The sequence below is a fragment of the Grammomys surdaster genome, unplaced genomic scaffold (genome assembly GCF_004785775.1).
Source record: "Grammomys surdaster isolate TR1022 unplaced genomic scaffold, NIH_TR_1.0 267, whole genome shotgun sequence".
Taxonomy (NCBI): domain Eukaryota; kingdom Metazoa; phylum Chordata; class Mammalia; order Rodentia; family Muridae; genus Grammomys; species Grammomys surdaster.
Window position 1 is genome coordinate 3,755,595 of NW_021604708.1, and position 15,695 is coordinate 3,771,289.

The window sequence follows — 15,695 nt, forward strand, 5'->3', positions numbered from 1 at the left end:
TCTCTCTCTCTCTCTCTCTCTCTCTCTCTCTCTCTCTCTCTCTCTCTCTCTCTCTCTCTCTCTCTCTCTCTGGCTCAGCCACATAGATTTAGGTATAGGCAGTAGAGGGAAGGTCTTATATCTTTCAAACCCTCTCTTGACTCCCTGACATACTACAAAAGAGGTTAACATTTTTGCTTCCGTGGGAAATTCACTTGGCATTTGTTTAAACTAGAGAGTTACAGGTCTACTCACCTTGGCAGCTGTGGTGCAATCAGGTTCCGAGTTTGTCCTGGAAGGTGAGGCTCCTGGAACTGCATTTGTACCTTAGTGTTGTGGAGCCTTGGCTGTCTTAACTTGTCTCTAAGACCTCAGTTTTCACAGTTACAATGCTGTCACCAAGAAGGATGTCTCTAAAGGATCTGTCCCTGAAGAACAACCATCCCTCTCCCTCCCCAATTACTTTATTACTGTGTCTCAGGAATCTCCTCAGTATTAATTAGGGTTTAATCTCATTCATAGATGTGTATGAAATGATACAGCAAAGAATAACTGAAGTGTCTATACCAGGCTCTCCCATTTCTCTACACCTGTGCTGGGGTTCTTGGTCCTCCTCATCCAGGTGGTAGCTAGACGAGAATCTGATAGAGGAGGACAAGTCAGATGGGTGAACATGTGCAGAGTGGGGAAAGCTGAGGATGAGGCAGGACAGCTGATGATGTCTCACAGATGTAACAGCCTTGAAAGAACAGCTACTGAAATTTTATGGGTCAGAGAGAGACCTTATTTGTAGACACACACCCACATTCACAGTCAAGAAAAGGCTGTGGAGGAAGTTAGCAAATGTACAGGCAAAGCATGGTTTGACTGTCTTTTGGTAGAAAGCACTGCATCTAAGGAGGAGCATGCCACCCTCCTCCCAGCCAAGAAGTCCTAGGGACATGTAACTTCCCCCTAATAATGGGGTGTGTCACCCTTCTCCCAGCCCTGACAAGTGCTTGGAACATGTAGCTGTCAATAATGATATCTCAGAAGGAAGTGAGGCAGCTAGATCCTGACTTGGTCCAGTGCTCAGCACACAGGTCTCCTCACCTAAAATGGGGTCACACTTTCTTTGGTGCTTTTTTTCCCTCATTACTCATTGCTTCTCCAGCTGGCAGCTCTGAACCATGTTCGTGAGTGCTGTGAATCCCCAATCCATTCTTCATTTCCAGCCTACAGCCCTCCACTCCAGTGCCCATTCATATGTGTACAGGCCCAAACCTACACATAGAGATGTCCTCAGCACAACTAAGCATCCTCCAAGAACACCATTGAGTTCCAACTCCATGTAAACTCCAGAGTGTCATTTTATGACCAGATGTTCCCATATGTAATGCAGTCAGCTACTGGTGCACTGTGACTTGATGTTATGGATGTAAATTTTACTTTAGGTAGTTATGTTTTAAGTTTTTAGAAGCATCCTCCTAGGGTCTCATGGGGGCTCACAGCTCTGTTTGGAGCAGCCCAGCCCATTACGTCTTTCTCTGCTCCCATCCGTTCAGTATGACTTCCATGTTTCCTTTTGTCCTATTTTTCTCCTTTGAACATTGATGTTGCTTTTTTTACTTTTTTGAGAATTCCATACATGTGTACATTGTTCTTTTACACAATTTCTACCCCTCTCTCCTTGCACTCATTCCTCCATTGTCTGTAACTCTTGATCTAGGGGTGGGGCCTTGTGAGAAATTTCCTGTGGTCCAGGCTGACATGTCTACTAGTGTGGTCACTGTGTGAGCAACCATAGTTTTGAGGTCTCATGGGTGTAATATCCTTGTCACTTTAAAAGATGCTGCCTCTCAGCAGGTGTGGGATACTCTGATATTTATAATTTATTTGCCCCTTTTCTGCAAAGTTCCTTGATCCTTAGGTGTACAGGATATAACAACTGGAGATAGGAGTCAATTGTCACCTAGTCTATGTGATTTGGCCAGTTATAAATCTCTGTAGGGGCCTCTGTCTACCTCAAAAGAAGATTTTTTTTTTTTAAATGAGAGGTGTCTTAGGGTTTTATTGTGTGAAGTGATGGCATGACCACTGCATCTCTTATAAGGAAAACATTTAGCTGAGGATGGCTTATGCTTCATGGTGGGAAGCATTGGGCCACACAGGCAGCCATGGTGCTGGAGAGGAAGCTAAAAGTTCAACATTCAGATCAGCAGGCAGCAAGAAGTGCATCACTGGCCCTGGCTTCAGTTTCTGAAACCTCAAAGCCCACCCTCAGTAGTATACTTCCTCCAACGAGATCACTTGTGTTCTAACAAGGCCACATGTCCTGATTCTTTGAAATAGTGCCACTCCCTGTAAGCCTATGGAGATAATTTTCACTCAAACCATCATAGGGGTAAGAGCTGCACTCACCTGTGGGTATGATTGTAAGTACTTGAAATATAGTTGAAGGCTGAATTGCTTTAAGAAAATGGCAGTACTAGGTTTCTTTTCTATAATCTATGCTCTCTCAAGTTATGGAATCTTGGCTTGGTTTATAGATAGGGCCAGGCATGAGAAGTCTTCTTTTTGAGAAGCCCTGAAATACAATAAAACAGCTGTTAGTTACCTCAAAGTATATGTACCGCTATTGAACCATAAGAGTTATCTTGCTAAGTCAACTATTTTGGTTTGTATGTGTTACAGTTGGTTATAACTAATGCTTGCTGTTCTCCCTTAGCAGCTTACGCATCATCTTACAATACTATTTAGAGCTCTCCCTCAAGGAGGGGACATCCAGGTCAATATAACCTTGATTTGTCCTAGCCCTGTAAGGTCTGTCATAGCTTCATAAATAGGAATTTGCCTTCAAGTTATGGGAAGTAACCAAGGACAGTGGCTATAGCCTATAATATTTTAGATGTCTTTGGATACCCTTGACCAATAACTCAAAGAGTAGTGTCCGTGGCTAAGCACTACCATTTTTGTTCATCCATAGTTTCCATGAATATTATCCTCTGCATTGGATAACTTCCTCTCTCTCTCTCTCTCTCTCTCTCTCTCTCTCTCTCTCTCTCCCCCCCCTCTGCCCTCTGTTATACACACATATATATGTGTGTGTGTCTGTGTGTCTATGTGTCTGTGTGTCTGTGTATCTACATATATATGTGTAAATATGCATGTACTTATACATATATATGTATACATAAATATACATATATATGTGTATATATGATATATATTTATACACACATACATATACACAGATCCAGATAAATAATATGTATATTAAGTTAGCTTATAAAGTAATATTTTGTTTTTTTTTCAGACCTCCCTTGTGTTATTTATCTGGACTCTCTCCATTTGTATTACCCTCCATCATCCTCCCCATGAGTTTCATGCTTAGACATTTAGTTTTTACATGATCATATTTCCAGATACTTTTGTATTTTGCCTTAACTAAATCATTGTTCTCGTGATATTTAGCAGATTTCTTCATAAGGCTTTGATTTCAATGAATTCACATAATCTGTGTAGAACCTTCCCAAGAACAACTTAAGTTTGGAATTATGTGGGAGTGTGGAATTAAGAGAGATTCGAAGATTCTGGATCTGGTTTAAACACAGTTTAGTTAGTACAAGGAAAGAGACAATGAAATTATAAACATGTTGATGTATTATTTTCAGCTATTTTATTAGATTCTTATATCAACCATCCTTACCAACTTTATTCCACCCTAATCTCTTCTAACCCTTCAGCACTAGGTAGGAGAGAAAGAAAGTTAGAGGAGAAAGGAGGCTTAGATCTCTTTAGACTACTTCCTGCTGATCAGGGTCATCAGGTTCCTAGGGGTAAGTCCAATCTTTGTCATCAGGATATCCAATTCATCTCTGTTTACAACCATTTGACAAAAGCAACCAGGAGCAACAGCCTCCACAGTCCCTCTCTCGCATCTACCACTTATTCCCTCTCCAGAGTCCTCAAAATGAAACTATCTGCAGCTTGCAAAAATTACATCCCTCCTAGAGCATAGGACAATCATAGTTAAGGGCTGTGGACAAACTGAAGCAGCCCCATATCTCATACCTGAGACTAAAACAAAAACATATTCACATAACGCAACAGGGATTCTTAAAGAAACAAAAACTCTATCTACATAAACATGCTGATCATTTATTCCTAATGATTCACAATATGCTTATGTGTAGGTACATGCATGTGTACATGTGTCAGAATATCACTTTGTACACTGAATATCATAGTGTTCCACAGCCTTACAACAAAATCAAATTTCCATGGCTCAAAACAGTTCTCAAATGTGATCCCTTGAACAAAATTCAATATCTCCAGGGCCTTCTATTCACATATTATGTAGTGATATTCTGCCTTTATGTACATATATCTGTGTGAGGGCATCAACTCCCCTGGAAATGAAAATACAGACAGTGATGAACTGCCATGTGAGTCCTGGGAACTGAACCAGGATCCTTTGGTTAAGGTCTCCTCTATAAGAAATCATGAATGAGAATGCAAAGGCGCAGCATTCTGTTCTCTCCAGGTGACATGGAATCTCTAGTCAAATTGTGATGATCTGATTTCAAGGGAACAAGTGGTGAGATTTATTCAACATGGAAAAGTTTGTTGTGGTCATGAAAATAACAGTGATCAGAATAGCTCAATGCAGAGGAGTGTTTTGTATTGATAGGCTGATAATGGTATCAGATCACTGTAAAACTCAAGCATCCTAGAACTCTACCAGAATTCTACCTGCTTTATATAAGGGGAAAACCACAAGATCTAGATTCATCTGAGTTGAACCCTAGAACTGTTCATTAGTGAGGTCCTAGCTTTGAATCAGTGCTCAAACTCAAAAATCCTGCAAAGAGCATGAAGTCAGTTTCCCTTTCATAGATGCTGCCAAAATATTTGCTGGCAGTCAGTCTCCCCTTCTTGCACAAAGCAACTGTACTCATTTTTTAGGCTACATTTTGGTAAGAAATTAAATTATTTAGACATTTCAGATTTGAAAGGACTCTAATCTAAACTGACACAAGTTTTTAAAAATTAATTTTTAGAATTTATTTTTATTTTATGTATGAATATTTATGTGCATGTATAGCTGTGTACCACATGCATGTGCCAGTAGAAGTCTGAAGTGGGCATCAGAACCCCTGGCAATGGAGTTAAAAACAGTTGTAAGCTGCCATGTAGGTACACAGAATCAAAACAGAGTCTAGAAGAGCATTCAGTGCTCTCAACTACTGAGACATCTCTCCAGCAACCAACACTAGTTTTTAGAGGTGTAAAATAACGCTGTGCCCCACCAATGTGAGTAGAAGTTTCATAAGAGGAAAGATGATCATTGCAAGCAAGTTCTATATAAAATTCACAATGGCTTGTGAAAACTCCAGTGTTATTTGAGAATTCATGTTTCTTTATAAGTAGTGTCTTGTTCTCTCAGAACACTTTCACAATTTTAATTTATTGTTTTAATTTTTAACAACTTATGATGTGCCTAGGTTTGGCCTTATTAATTTCCTTCTAAAGGCTTGCTTTCTCAGTCTCTCTCTCTCTCTCTCTCTCTCTCTCTCTCTCTCTCTCTCTCTCTCTCTCACACACACACACACACACACACACACACACACACACACACACCCCAGGTGTTATTTTCCACCATGACTCTCCACATTGTCTTTAATTTTTAAAATTAAATTTGTGTGTATGTATACCATGCACATGGAGGTCAAAGTAGATCTTATGAGAGTCAGTTCTCTCCTTACACTATGTGGATTTCAAGGATTGGACTCAGGTCATCAGGCTTCATGGCAAGTACCATTACCTGATGAGATATCTCACCTGCCCTCTACATCTTGACTTTTGAGCCAAGGTCTGTCTCAGAGCTCATACATTGGGTAGACTGGCTGGTAAGTGATCTGCCAGGATCTATCATTCTCTACCTTTGTTCTGCTAGAATTCCATAGGTCACTATGCCTGGCTAATTTTATTTTACATGGGTCCTAGTTTCTCATGCATGCACAGCAGGCATATTACTGGTAGAGTTATCTTCCTATCTCCTCCTTCTCTTCTTCCTTCTTTATCCTACACCCTCCTCTTCCTCTCTTTCTTTACCCTGTTAATCCTGGAATTGGACGTACACACATCCACATGTGTCAGAATGCCGGGATTTGTAGGTTCATACCCCAAATTTCAAACATTTTTCAGTCATCAAATGTTCAAATGTTATGAAAGATTTTGCAGGAAAAAGTTACTGAATGAGTTGTGTTTATATTTTTATTTTACTGCCAACAAAATCTGTGAATAGAAGGAAATGAAAGTCAGTTGATGAAACTAAGAATTCCATATTTTAAAATTCTGTTGCTTATACTCAGATTTACAACAGTGTTAATACAGCATTTCCTTAGTTTTATTTATTTTCAGATTATAACTTTAAATTTATTTTAACTTAGATTTAATTCTGATTTTCCAGAGGAAAGTCCAGAATAGCACCAATTTAAGCTACCAATGTCCTTTCTCACATTTTATCAATGGTCATGTATATCCTTTCTATTCTTAATGCTGAGCAATCATTTCTGGTGGTTCAGATTGAACATCAAGACAATTTGGTACTAAGTGTGGTGAGCTATTGCTGTGATTGACCTGGCTATATTTTGGGAAGGATTGTGGAAGGATTTTGGAACTTTGGACTAGAAAACCCATTGAGTAGTGAGACCTCTGTAGGATGTTCTGTAGGAGCTTAGATGATAAAAATGTTGAGAGCAGTGCAGAAGATGCCTGGCTTGTCAGTTTTCAGAGCAAAGTTGAAAGACTATAAGGATCATTTGCCATTGTGAATTAAGATTCTCTTGTTCTTATTAGGTAGGACTGAAAACTCAGCTGTGATTAACAAGACACCAGAACTACTAAAGTGAAACCTTGGTATTACCAGAAAAATTAATGCTTGTTAGCACTATGGAAAGCAGTCTGGCGGTTGCTCAGAAAATTGAACATAGTATTAACTGAGGACCCAGCTATACTACTCCTGGGAATATACCCAAAAGATGTTCCAACATACAACAGGGACACATGCTCCACTATGTTCATAGCAGCCTTATTTATAATAGCCAGAAGCTGAAAAGAACCCAGATGTTCTTCAACAGAGGGATTGATACAGAAATTGTGGTACATTTACACAATGGAGTACTACTCAGCTGTTAAAAGCAATGACTTTATGAAATTTGCAGGAAAATGGGTGGAACTGGAAAATATCATCCTGAGTAGATGTTAACCCAAAAGCTCACAATACCTAAGATACAACACATAGACCACATGAAACTCAAGAAGAAGAAGGAAAACCAAAGTGTAGGTGTCTTGGTCCTTCTTAGAAGGAGTATCAAAATACTCAACCAGAGCTCCCAAGGTCTAAACCTCAAGCCTGGGAACACAAAGGGAAGGTCACATGGCACCACCTATATAGGTAGTTGAGGATGGCCTTATCAGGCATCAGTGGAAGAGGAAGGCCTTGGTCCCTGAAAGTTTGGATTCCCTAGTGTTGGAGAATTTGAGAGCAGGGAGGCAGGAATGGGTGGATGGTGGGGGAACAACCTCATAAAAGTAGGAGGAAAGGGGATGGGATAAGGGGTTGTGGGGATGGGAATGGGAGAGGAGATAACATTGTAAGATAAATAAATAAAATACTCAATTTAAAACAAAAACAAACAATGGGTCTGGCAACTGTAGTTGAGCAGTTGAGACTTTTTTGTCAACAGTTTATTACTAGGATTTCATATAATCCTCAAGGGCAAGGTATTGTGGAAGAGTCCCATGGAACTTTAAAAACATTGAAGAGACATACTGATGCTGAGACAAAGAATGATGCCAACCTGTGAGCTTGCTGAGTGCCCTGACAAGGGTGACTGGGAAACAGTATTAGACATATGTTCCTGACTCACCTTTGCTTGCCTATATCCAAGATGGGACAAGTTGCCTTGCCTCAAGTTTTTAGACTTAAAAACTTGAATAGAAACTTGTGGAATAGAGAATCAAAAAGAGAAATTATGTCTCTTGTATTCTTCTTAAAGGTGACCAGCTATTAGGACTCAATCATGTACTTGTCTAGAAATCAATTCAATATGGGAAAAAAATAGTCGACATTTGGAAGGCTGGATCTACACATTGTCAGAGACATATTTGGAAGTTAGCTGTAGTTCACTATGATGTTATGATAGCAAGAGATAAATTTGGGACAGGATCTGGATTTCAAACAAGGGTTAGTACATGTTTTACGGCTCTTCTAATTGTCAAGCTAAAATTGGTTTTGTCTCTTCTACAGTATTTATTGTAAGTTGCATTGACTGTATAATTTTCAATTTTGTTAGTGTGTTGAAACCTGGCATGTCTGTTACAGGGGTTTACCTACCTTTTGTCTTTCTGCCCCGAGTATTAGAAAACTTCGATTCTCTGAAAAAAAGCTTGAAAGTGCTAGAAGAAGTGAGTTAGGCTTTAAGCAGAAACAAGAGGGTAGTGGGCTTGATTATTACTGGTATAACAACTTTAATTTCATTAAATGCTAACACCACAGCTTCTGCAATAGCATTGCCACAAGGAGTTAACCATCTAGGAAAAAAATGTTACTAATGTATTGAGTATACAAGAGGATTTATATAGGTATCTGGAACAACAGATGATGCTCTATAATCCATTCAAATTATCCGAAGGAGGTTCAGAGTTCAAGATTTAGGAGCCATCCCATGTGTCATAACAAGTATCATTAGAATAGTGTTACTTTTGAAATTCACAATGATTGTCATTATAATTACAAAAAGTTTAAAGACACCTGTAGGATATTTGGCATAATCATAACACCTCTCTGGGTGTGTTAACTTTGCATAGTGAGATTATGAATTTCAAAATGCTGCTCTGTTGAGCTTTGATGCTGCAGATAATGCTGATAAAATTATCCATGGTCTGAGCCCAGTATTTCCATTTTGTGCAAACCTCAGGAATGGCGTATATAGCTTGATCAGGCTAGCCCTTCGTGATCTGGGAATAATTTTATTCCTGCCCATCATGTTAAAGCATGTCTCTAACTACATCAACAGGCTTGCAGCCAAAGCACATGACTTGAAACTGATAATGGACCCCCAGATAGAGTTATTAATTTAACAGGCTGGCAAGCCAAGGACGGGTAAGATTCTGCACAGAGCCTTACCAACCTAAGATAGAAGTGCATTGCCTTTGATAATGCATATTCCATGATGGGTAAGGAAGACAGTCTCAGTCTGGTTTATCAATAAAAAGGGGGAGATGTGGAGAGCTTTTGGAGCTGTCTGGCAGGAATCTGACCTAGAACATGGACAAGGAAATGGACCTCAGGCAGGAATCTGACATTGGACTGGAACAAAGTAGTAATTTTAGACAGAAATCTAAATCCTAGGCTAGAACAAAGAAGAAATTTTAGGCAGGAATCTAAATCTTAAGCTAGAATAAAAAAGTAATTATAGGCAAAAATCTAAATCTTAAGCTAGAACAAAGAAATAGGCTTCAGGCATGAAAATGACATTGGGATAGGACAGGGAAGTATGCTCAAATACTTTGATCATCCTGATAAGCCCTTAGAAATAGTGATCACTGGAGTGATCATAAGACTCTGTTTATTTTCGTGCATGTTCTTTGATTACCTGGGTTTATTGTCTTCCGTGTTCCTGGTCTATTCCATCTATTGTATTGCTAGTCCCTCAACCTAGAACTGACCTTGATACTTGCATGTAATTTAAACATTGTAAAGCCAAAAAAGTAGGAGGAGGAATGGTATAGGGAATTAATGGATGGGAGGATTAATGGAATGGAGGGATGGCATCTGAAATGTAAATAAATAAATTATTGAATAAAAAAATTAATGCTGGTTAGCTGGAGCTAAGAAATTTTTGGAGATTAAGAAGAGATCATAATCACTGAGGTGAAATCTTCTGGGAAATGTTTTCTGAGAGCACAAAAAAGCTGTGTTCCAGAGATAGCCAAAGTTGTATTTCATGGTGACAGTTGGATTTGGTAATGTATAAGAGTCACCCAGATAGTACTGGTTTTAAAGACATGAATAGGTCATGATGCTGGCACTGTGGGTGGCCAGGAAATACCAATGGTGAAGGTACAGCCTCAGTGACAGTTGAAGGCCCAAGACTGAAGGGGTCATTGCAAAGAAGTTGAAGCTTGGAATCATGGAGAGATCCTAATAGACACTAGTGGTAGATGTGTAGTCTAGTTGCAGTGAAAGACTCCAGCATTTTTGAGATGACAGTAAAATGTGATGACCACCAAGAACAGCAGCAGCAGTAAATTGGAACTAGCTAAACTCTAGAAGACAAGCTGATTGCTACAGATGGAAAAGCTGGAGAAAACAACTCAATACCTTTGGAGGATCCCAGGAGATCATGTGTGGATTCTAGACAATGGACATTGAGTTATTTATACTGCTGGAATTTAGTTTTGATTGGTTCAGATTGTGACAGTGCCCTGATTTTTCCCTCTCTTAGATGGTATTTAATTTACTTTTTATTGTTACAAAAGCACACATCTGAAAGACCTTGAACTTTTAAAAGAGATTTAGGATTTTTTATAGAGATTGGATATTTTAAAATGATCAAAATTTTTAATATGTATGAATTTGTAAAGACTGTAGAACTTTTAATTTTTGTTTTTAATGTTAGATCTTGAAGATGAATAAGAAAGAAGGGTTATGGCTTAATAGTGATGTATTTGTGTATCAAGTTTACAAGTGGCCAGTTGTACTGGCTGGTTTTATGTGTCAACTTAACACAAGTTAGAGTCATCAGAGAGGAAGGAACCTCAGTTAAGAAAATGTTTCCATGAGATACCACTGTCAGGTATTTTCTCAATAAATCATCAATGGGAGATGCATAGCTCATGTTTGGTGGTGCCATCACTGGGCTTGTGATCCTGGGTTTTATAAGGAGGCAGGTTGAGCAAGCATAGGAAGAAAGTCAGTAAGCAGTGTGCTTCCACACCATCAACACCAGCTTCAGCCTTCAGGTTTCAACCCTGCTGAGTTCCTGACTTGACTTCCTCCAAAGTTTTGATAGACTCTTAAACATTTTCTATATATTGATTACTTTTTTTTTAAAGGGCAAGATGATAACCTTAGGCAAAGATCCAACTGTCATGATTTTGGCTGTAGGGTGGATAGCAATTCCTCAGCATTTTTGTGCCATTTCTGTACCTCCAGGAACTTATATCCTTTGATCTTTCTGGAGCCAGGGACTAGCCTTGTCAGAGTCAAAAGTAAATGGGAGGACCTAAGTCTCAAAGAGCCTCTCAACAACTCCTGGCTTAGTCAGAGACAGGCTTCAGCTTTAATAAATCTCTCTATGGCACAGCTGTGTGGAAGCAGTGTCTGGACAACTGTGATGCCGACAGGCTCTGGAGCAGCTCTGGGAAGGTGACACTTGACAGGTCATATTTGTACCTTCTGGATCTGTGGGACTCTTAGCATTCATTTTGTCTTCAGACTTCAGGTTTCATATTGTCACAGTGTCAGGAGGAAGGAAGGCCACTGTAGGGCCTCAGTCCCTGAAGTACAGCTTCCCTCTCTCCCACAGTTACAGCATCTGTTTTGCTCAGAAGTTATTTCCAACTTAATTAGGGTTTAATTATTTTGAGAGGAAGAACATGAAGTGAGAAAATGAATAACTAGCCAAGTTTCTGTGTACTGAGCTTCCCACATCTCCTCACTTATTTTCACCTTCCCTAAGTGCCAGATTCTGAACTGGCAGGGGACCAGCTTCTTACAGACAGACTAAGTCCCTTCCTTCTGTTTCTTAAATCCCTTGTCAGACAGAAGTAGAATAAATAATATGCAGCACTGGGCATTTTACTTCTTGCACAAGTCCCAAACATGGACCAGGATAAGTTTATTCTACCTGTACCCGTTAGTAGTGAAGGTCTTTGCTTTATCTGATTTTTCATTCCTGTACATTAAGTATCGTATTGTACTTTAAATATCAATGTCCCCTCACCACCTCAACTCCATCTTGACCTTATTATTTCTAAAGCAATCTTTACTCATTATAACATCAAGTACACTTCTAAAACTTGTGTGTATCAGAGAATGGTCCTATGTACTTTTCATTCTGGTTCCTGGGAAGTTCTTCCTATCCTAGATACAAAGTGATGTAAATAAGTGCACAGGCATGAGATTAGAAGTGATAAAATTGTCACTTTGTTCTTGAAGAGAAAGCACTGTCTTGAGAGATGAGTTCGAGATCACTTGTCTCCCTCTGTGCCCTGTGTGATGGTATCTCCATACATCCAGGTGCAACTAACACATGACAAAAGCTGAAAATGCTTCTTCCGTATATGAGAGGACAGCTTTTGAGGACACCAGGATTTCTATACTCTCTACTGAATGGGGAATTGAAGTGCGGAGAAACTAAGTTATACGTTACATATGTCAGGGTAGATAAAAATTGAAATATAAAATAATTATCTCTGGTGTAACAATGATTAAGCTCTGTTGTCTTTATTTGTTTAGAAATTTTCTAAATATCTTGTCTATCTTTGAAATACAAAAATCAATAAAACAGTTTAAAGCTTGTAGTACTCTGGCTGATTTATTGAGTAAAACACAAGAACATATCAGAAAATGAAATCTTCACGCAGCTTCCATTTGGGAGGACTTCTGTAGACAGAATTAGTTGTCTGTAGACAGAGGACACACAAGTAGCATTCTTGAAGCAGAAATACCATGTAGTGAAAGGGCCACAGGTATCTCTCAGAATCACTATTATAAATGTTTGTTTGTTTGTTTGTTTGTTTGTTTTTGAGACAGGGTTTCTCTGTATAGCCCTGGCTGTCCTGGAAGACCAGGACACTGGTCACTCTGTCACTCTGTAGACCAGGCTGGCCTCGAACTCAGAAATCTGCCTGCCTCTGCCTCCCAAGTGCTGGGATTAAAGGTGTGTGCCACCACTGGCCTGCTAAACGTTGTTTTATTATGCAGCTTTCTGATAGAAAATCACAATTGTTTTCATTTTTATTAATCTTTGATATAGTCATACTACTGGTGTATTTTTTAACATCTTTGTCCCTATCTTGCTGGAACATTCATTTCTTCTAAACCAAAACTCGTCTCAACTCTCCTTAATTTTTAACCTTCTATTTTTTACTTAACCATGTATTTGTTAATTTATCAACAAACATAGAAAATGATCCAAAAAAGAAAAGGAGTGTGCTAGAGAAAAAGTCTATAATCCTGGTGTTTATTAGTCTACATCTGTTATGATAACACTTGAGGAGAGTTAACTTCATAAAGGAAAAAAAGATTATTTAGCTTGTAGTTCAAGACATGACTCTCACGATTATCTGTATGAGGACTTCAATAAGTATATTTCTCTAGGTGTTCGATGTATGAATGAACCACATTTACTTTATCTATTCTTAAGTTGAGGAACATATATGTTGTTCCCAGTTTGTGGTATTACAAACAAAGCTGCTATGAACATGGTTGAGCAAGTGTCTTTGTGGGATGATGGAGCATCTTTGGGGTATATGCCCAGGAGTGTTATAGCTGAGACTTGAAGTAAAATTATTCCTAAGTTTATGAGAAACCCCCAAATTGATTTCCAGAGTAGTTGTACAAGTTTGTAATCCCACCAGCAATGTAGGAATGTTACTCTTGCTCCACACCCTTGTCAGCATGTGCTGTCCCTTAAGTTCTTGCTCTTACTCATTCTTATGGGTGTTGATAGAATCTCAGGGTCATTTTGATTTACATTTCCCTGATGACTAAGGACTTTGAACATTTCTTTAAGTATTTCTTAGCCATTCAAGATTCCTCTGTTTTGGGTTGTTGGTGTCTAAATTCTTGAGTTCTTTATATACATTGGATATTATTCCACTGTCAGATGTAGGGTTAGTGAAGATCTTTTCCCAACCTGTAAATTGTTTTTTCCTATTGACAGTATCCTTTGTCTTATAGAAACTTTTCAGTTTTATAAAGTCCCATCCATTAATTGTTTATCTTAGTGCCTGAGCCATTGGTGTTCCCTTCAGTAAGTTGTCTCTTGTACCAATGAGTTCAAGACTATTTCCCACTTTATATTCTATTAGATTTAATGTACCCAGTGGTATGTTGAGGTCTTTGATCCTCTTGGACTTGAATTTTGTTCAGGATAATAAACATGAAGCTATTTGCATTCTTCTACATACAGACAGCCAGTTAGACCAGGACCACTTGTGTACGATGCTCTCTCTTTTCCATTGTATCCTTTTGCCTTCTTTATCAAAAATCAAGTATCCATAGGTGTGTGCTTTATTTCTGGATCTTCAGTTTGATTCCATTTTTCATCCTGTTGGTTTCTATACCAACACCATGTAGTTTTTATTACTATTACTCTGTAGTATAGCTTGAAGTCAGGGATGGTTGATACCTCCCAAAGTTCTTGCTCAGGGTTGTTTAGCTTTCCTGGGTTTTCCATTTTGGCACAAGAAATTCAAAATTGTTCTTTCAAGATTTTTAAGAATTGTATTGGAATTTTGATGGGAATTTCATTGAATCTGTAGATTGCTTTGTAAAATGGCCATTTTCACTATGTTAATCCTATTAACCCATGAGCATGGATTATGTTTCTTTTTGATATCTATTGCAATCTCTTTCTGCAGAGACAAGAAGTTCTTGTCATACAGGTCTTTCATTTTGCTTGGCTAGAGTTACACCAAGATATTTTGTATTATTTATGGCTCTTTTGAAGAGTGTTTCCTTCCTAACATTTTTGTCTGCCTAATTATTGTTTGTATAAAGAAGGGCTACTGATCTGAGTTAATTTTGTATGCAGCCACTTTGCTGAAGGTGTTTATCAGTCACAGGAATTCTCTGGTAGAAATTATGTATATTATCATATCATCTGCAAATAGTGATACTTTGGCTTCTTTCTTTCCAAATTGTTCCTATTTGCATCCCCTTGATCTCCTTTAGATGTCTTATTGCTCTGTCTAGAACTTAAAATACTATATTGAATACATAGGGGGAGCATGTGCAGCCTTGTCTTGTCCCTGATTTTAGTGAAATTGATTTAAGTTTCTCTATATTTAATTTGATGTTGTCTATTGACTTGTTGTATATTATCTATATTGTGTTTAGGCATGTACTTTTTATCCCTGATCTGTCTAAAACTTTTAACATGAAAGGATGTTGGATTTGGTCAATGTTTTTTTTTCAGCATCTAATGTTCCTGTGTTCTTTTTTTTCTTTCAGATTGTTTATATTGTGGATTACATTGATGGGTTATTATACATTGAAGCATCCCTGGAATGAAGCCTACTTGATCATGATGGATTATGTCTTTGATGTGTTCTTGGATTTGATTTGCAAGCATTTTATTATTTCTGCATCACTGTTCATAAGGGAAATTGGCCTGAAATCCTCTTTTTCTGTTGAGTCTTTGTGTGGTTTAGGTATCAGGGTAACTGTGATCTCATAGAATCAGTTTGGCAATGTCCCTTCTGTTTTATTTTATTGAGTAGTTTGAGGAATCTTAGCCCTTCTTTGAAAGTCTGGTATATCTCTGTCCTAAAACCATCTGGCCCTTGGCTTTTGGGGGTTTGTGAGACTTTAATGATTGCTTCTATTTTCTTAGGGGTTATAGGACTATCTAGATTGTTTATGTGATCTTGATTTAACTTTGCTAATTATAATCTATCTAGAAAATCATTAGTTTCATTTCAATTTTCCAATTTTG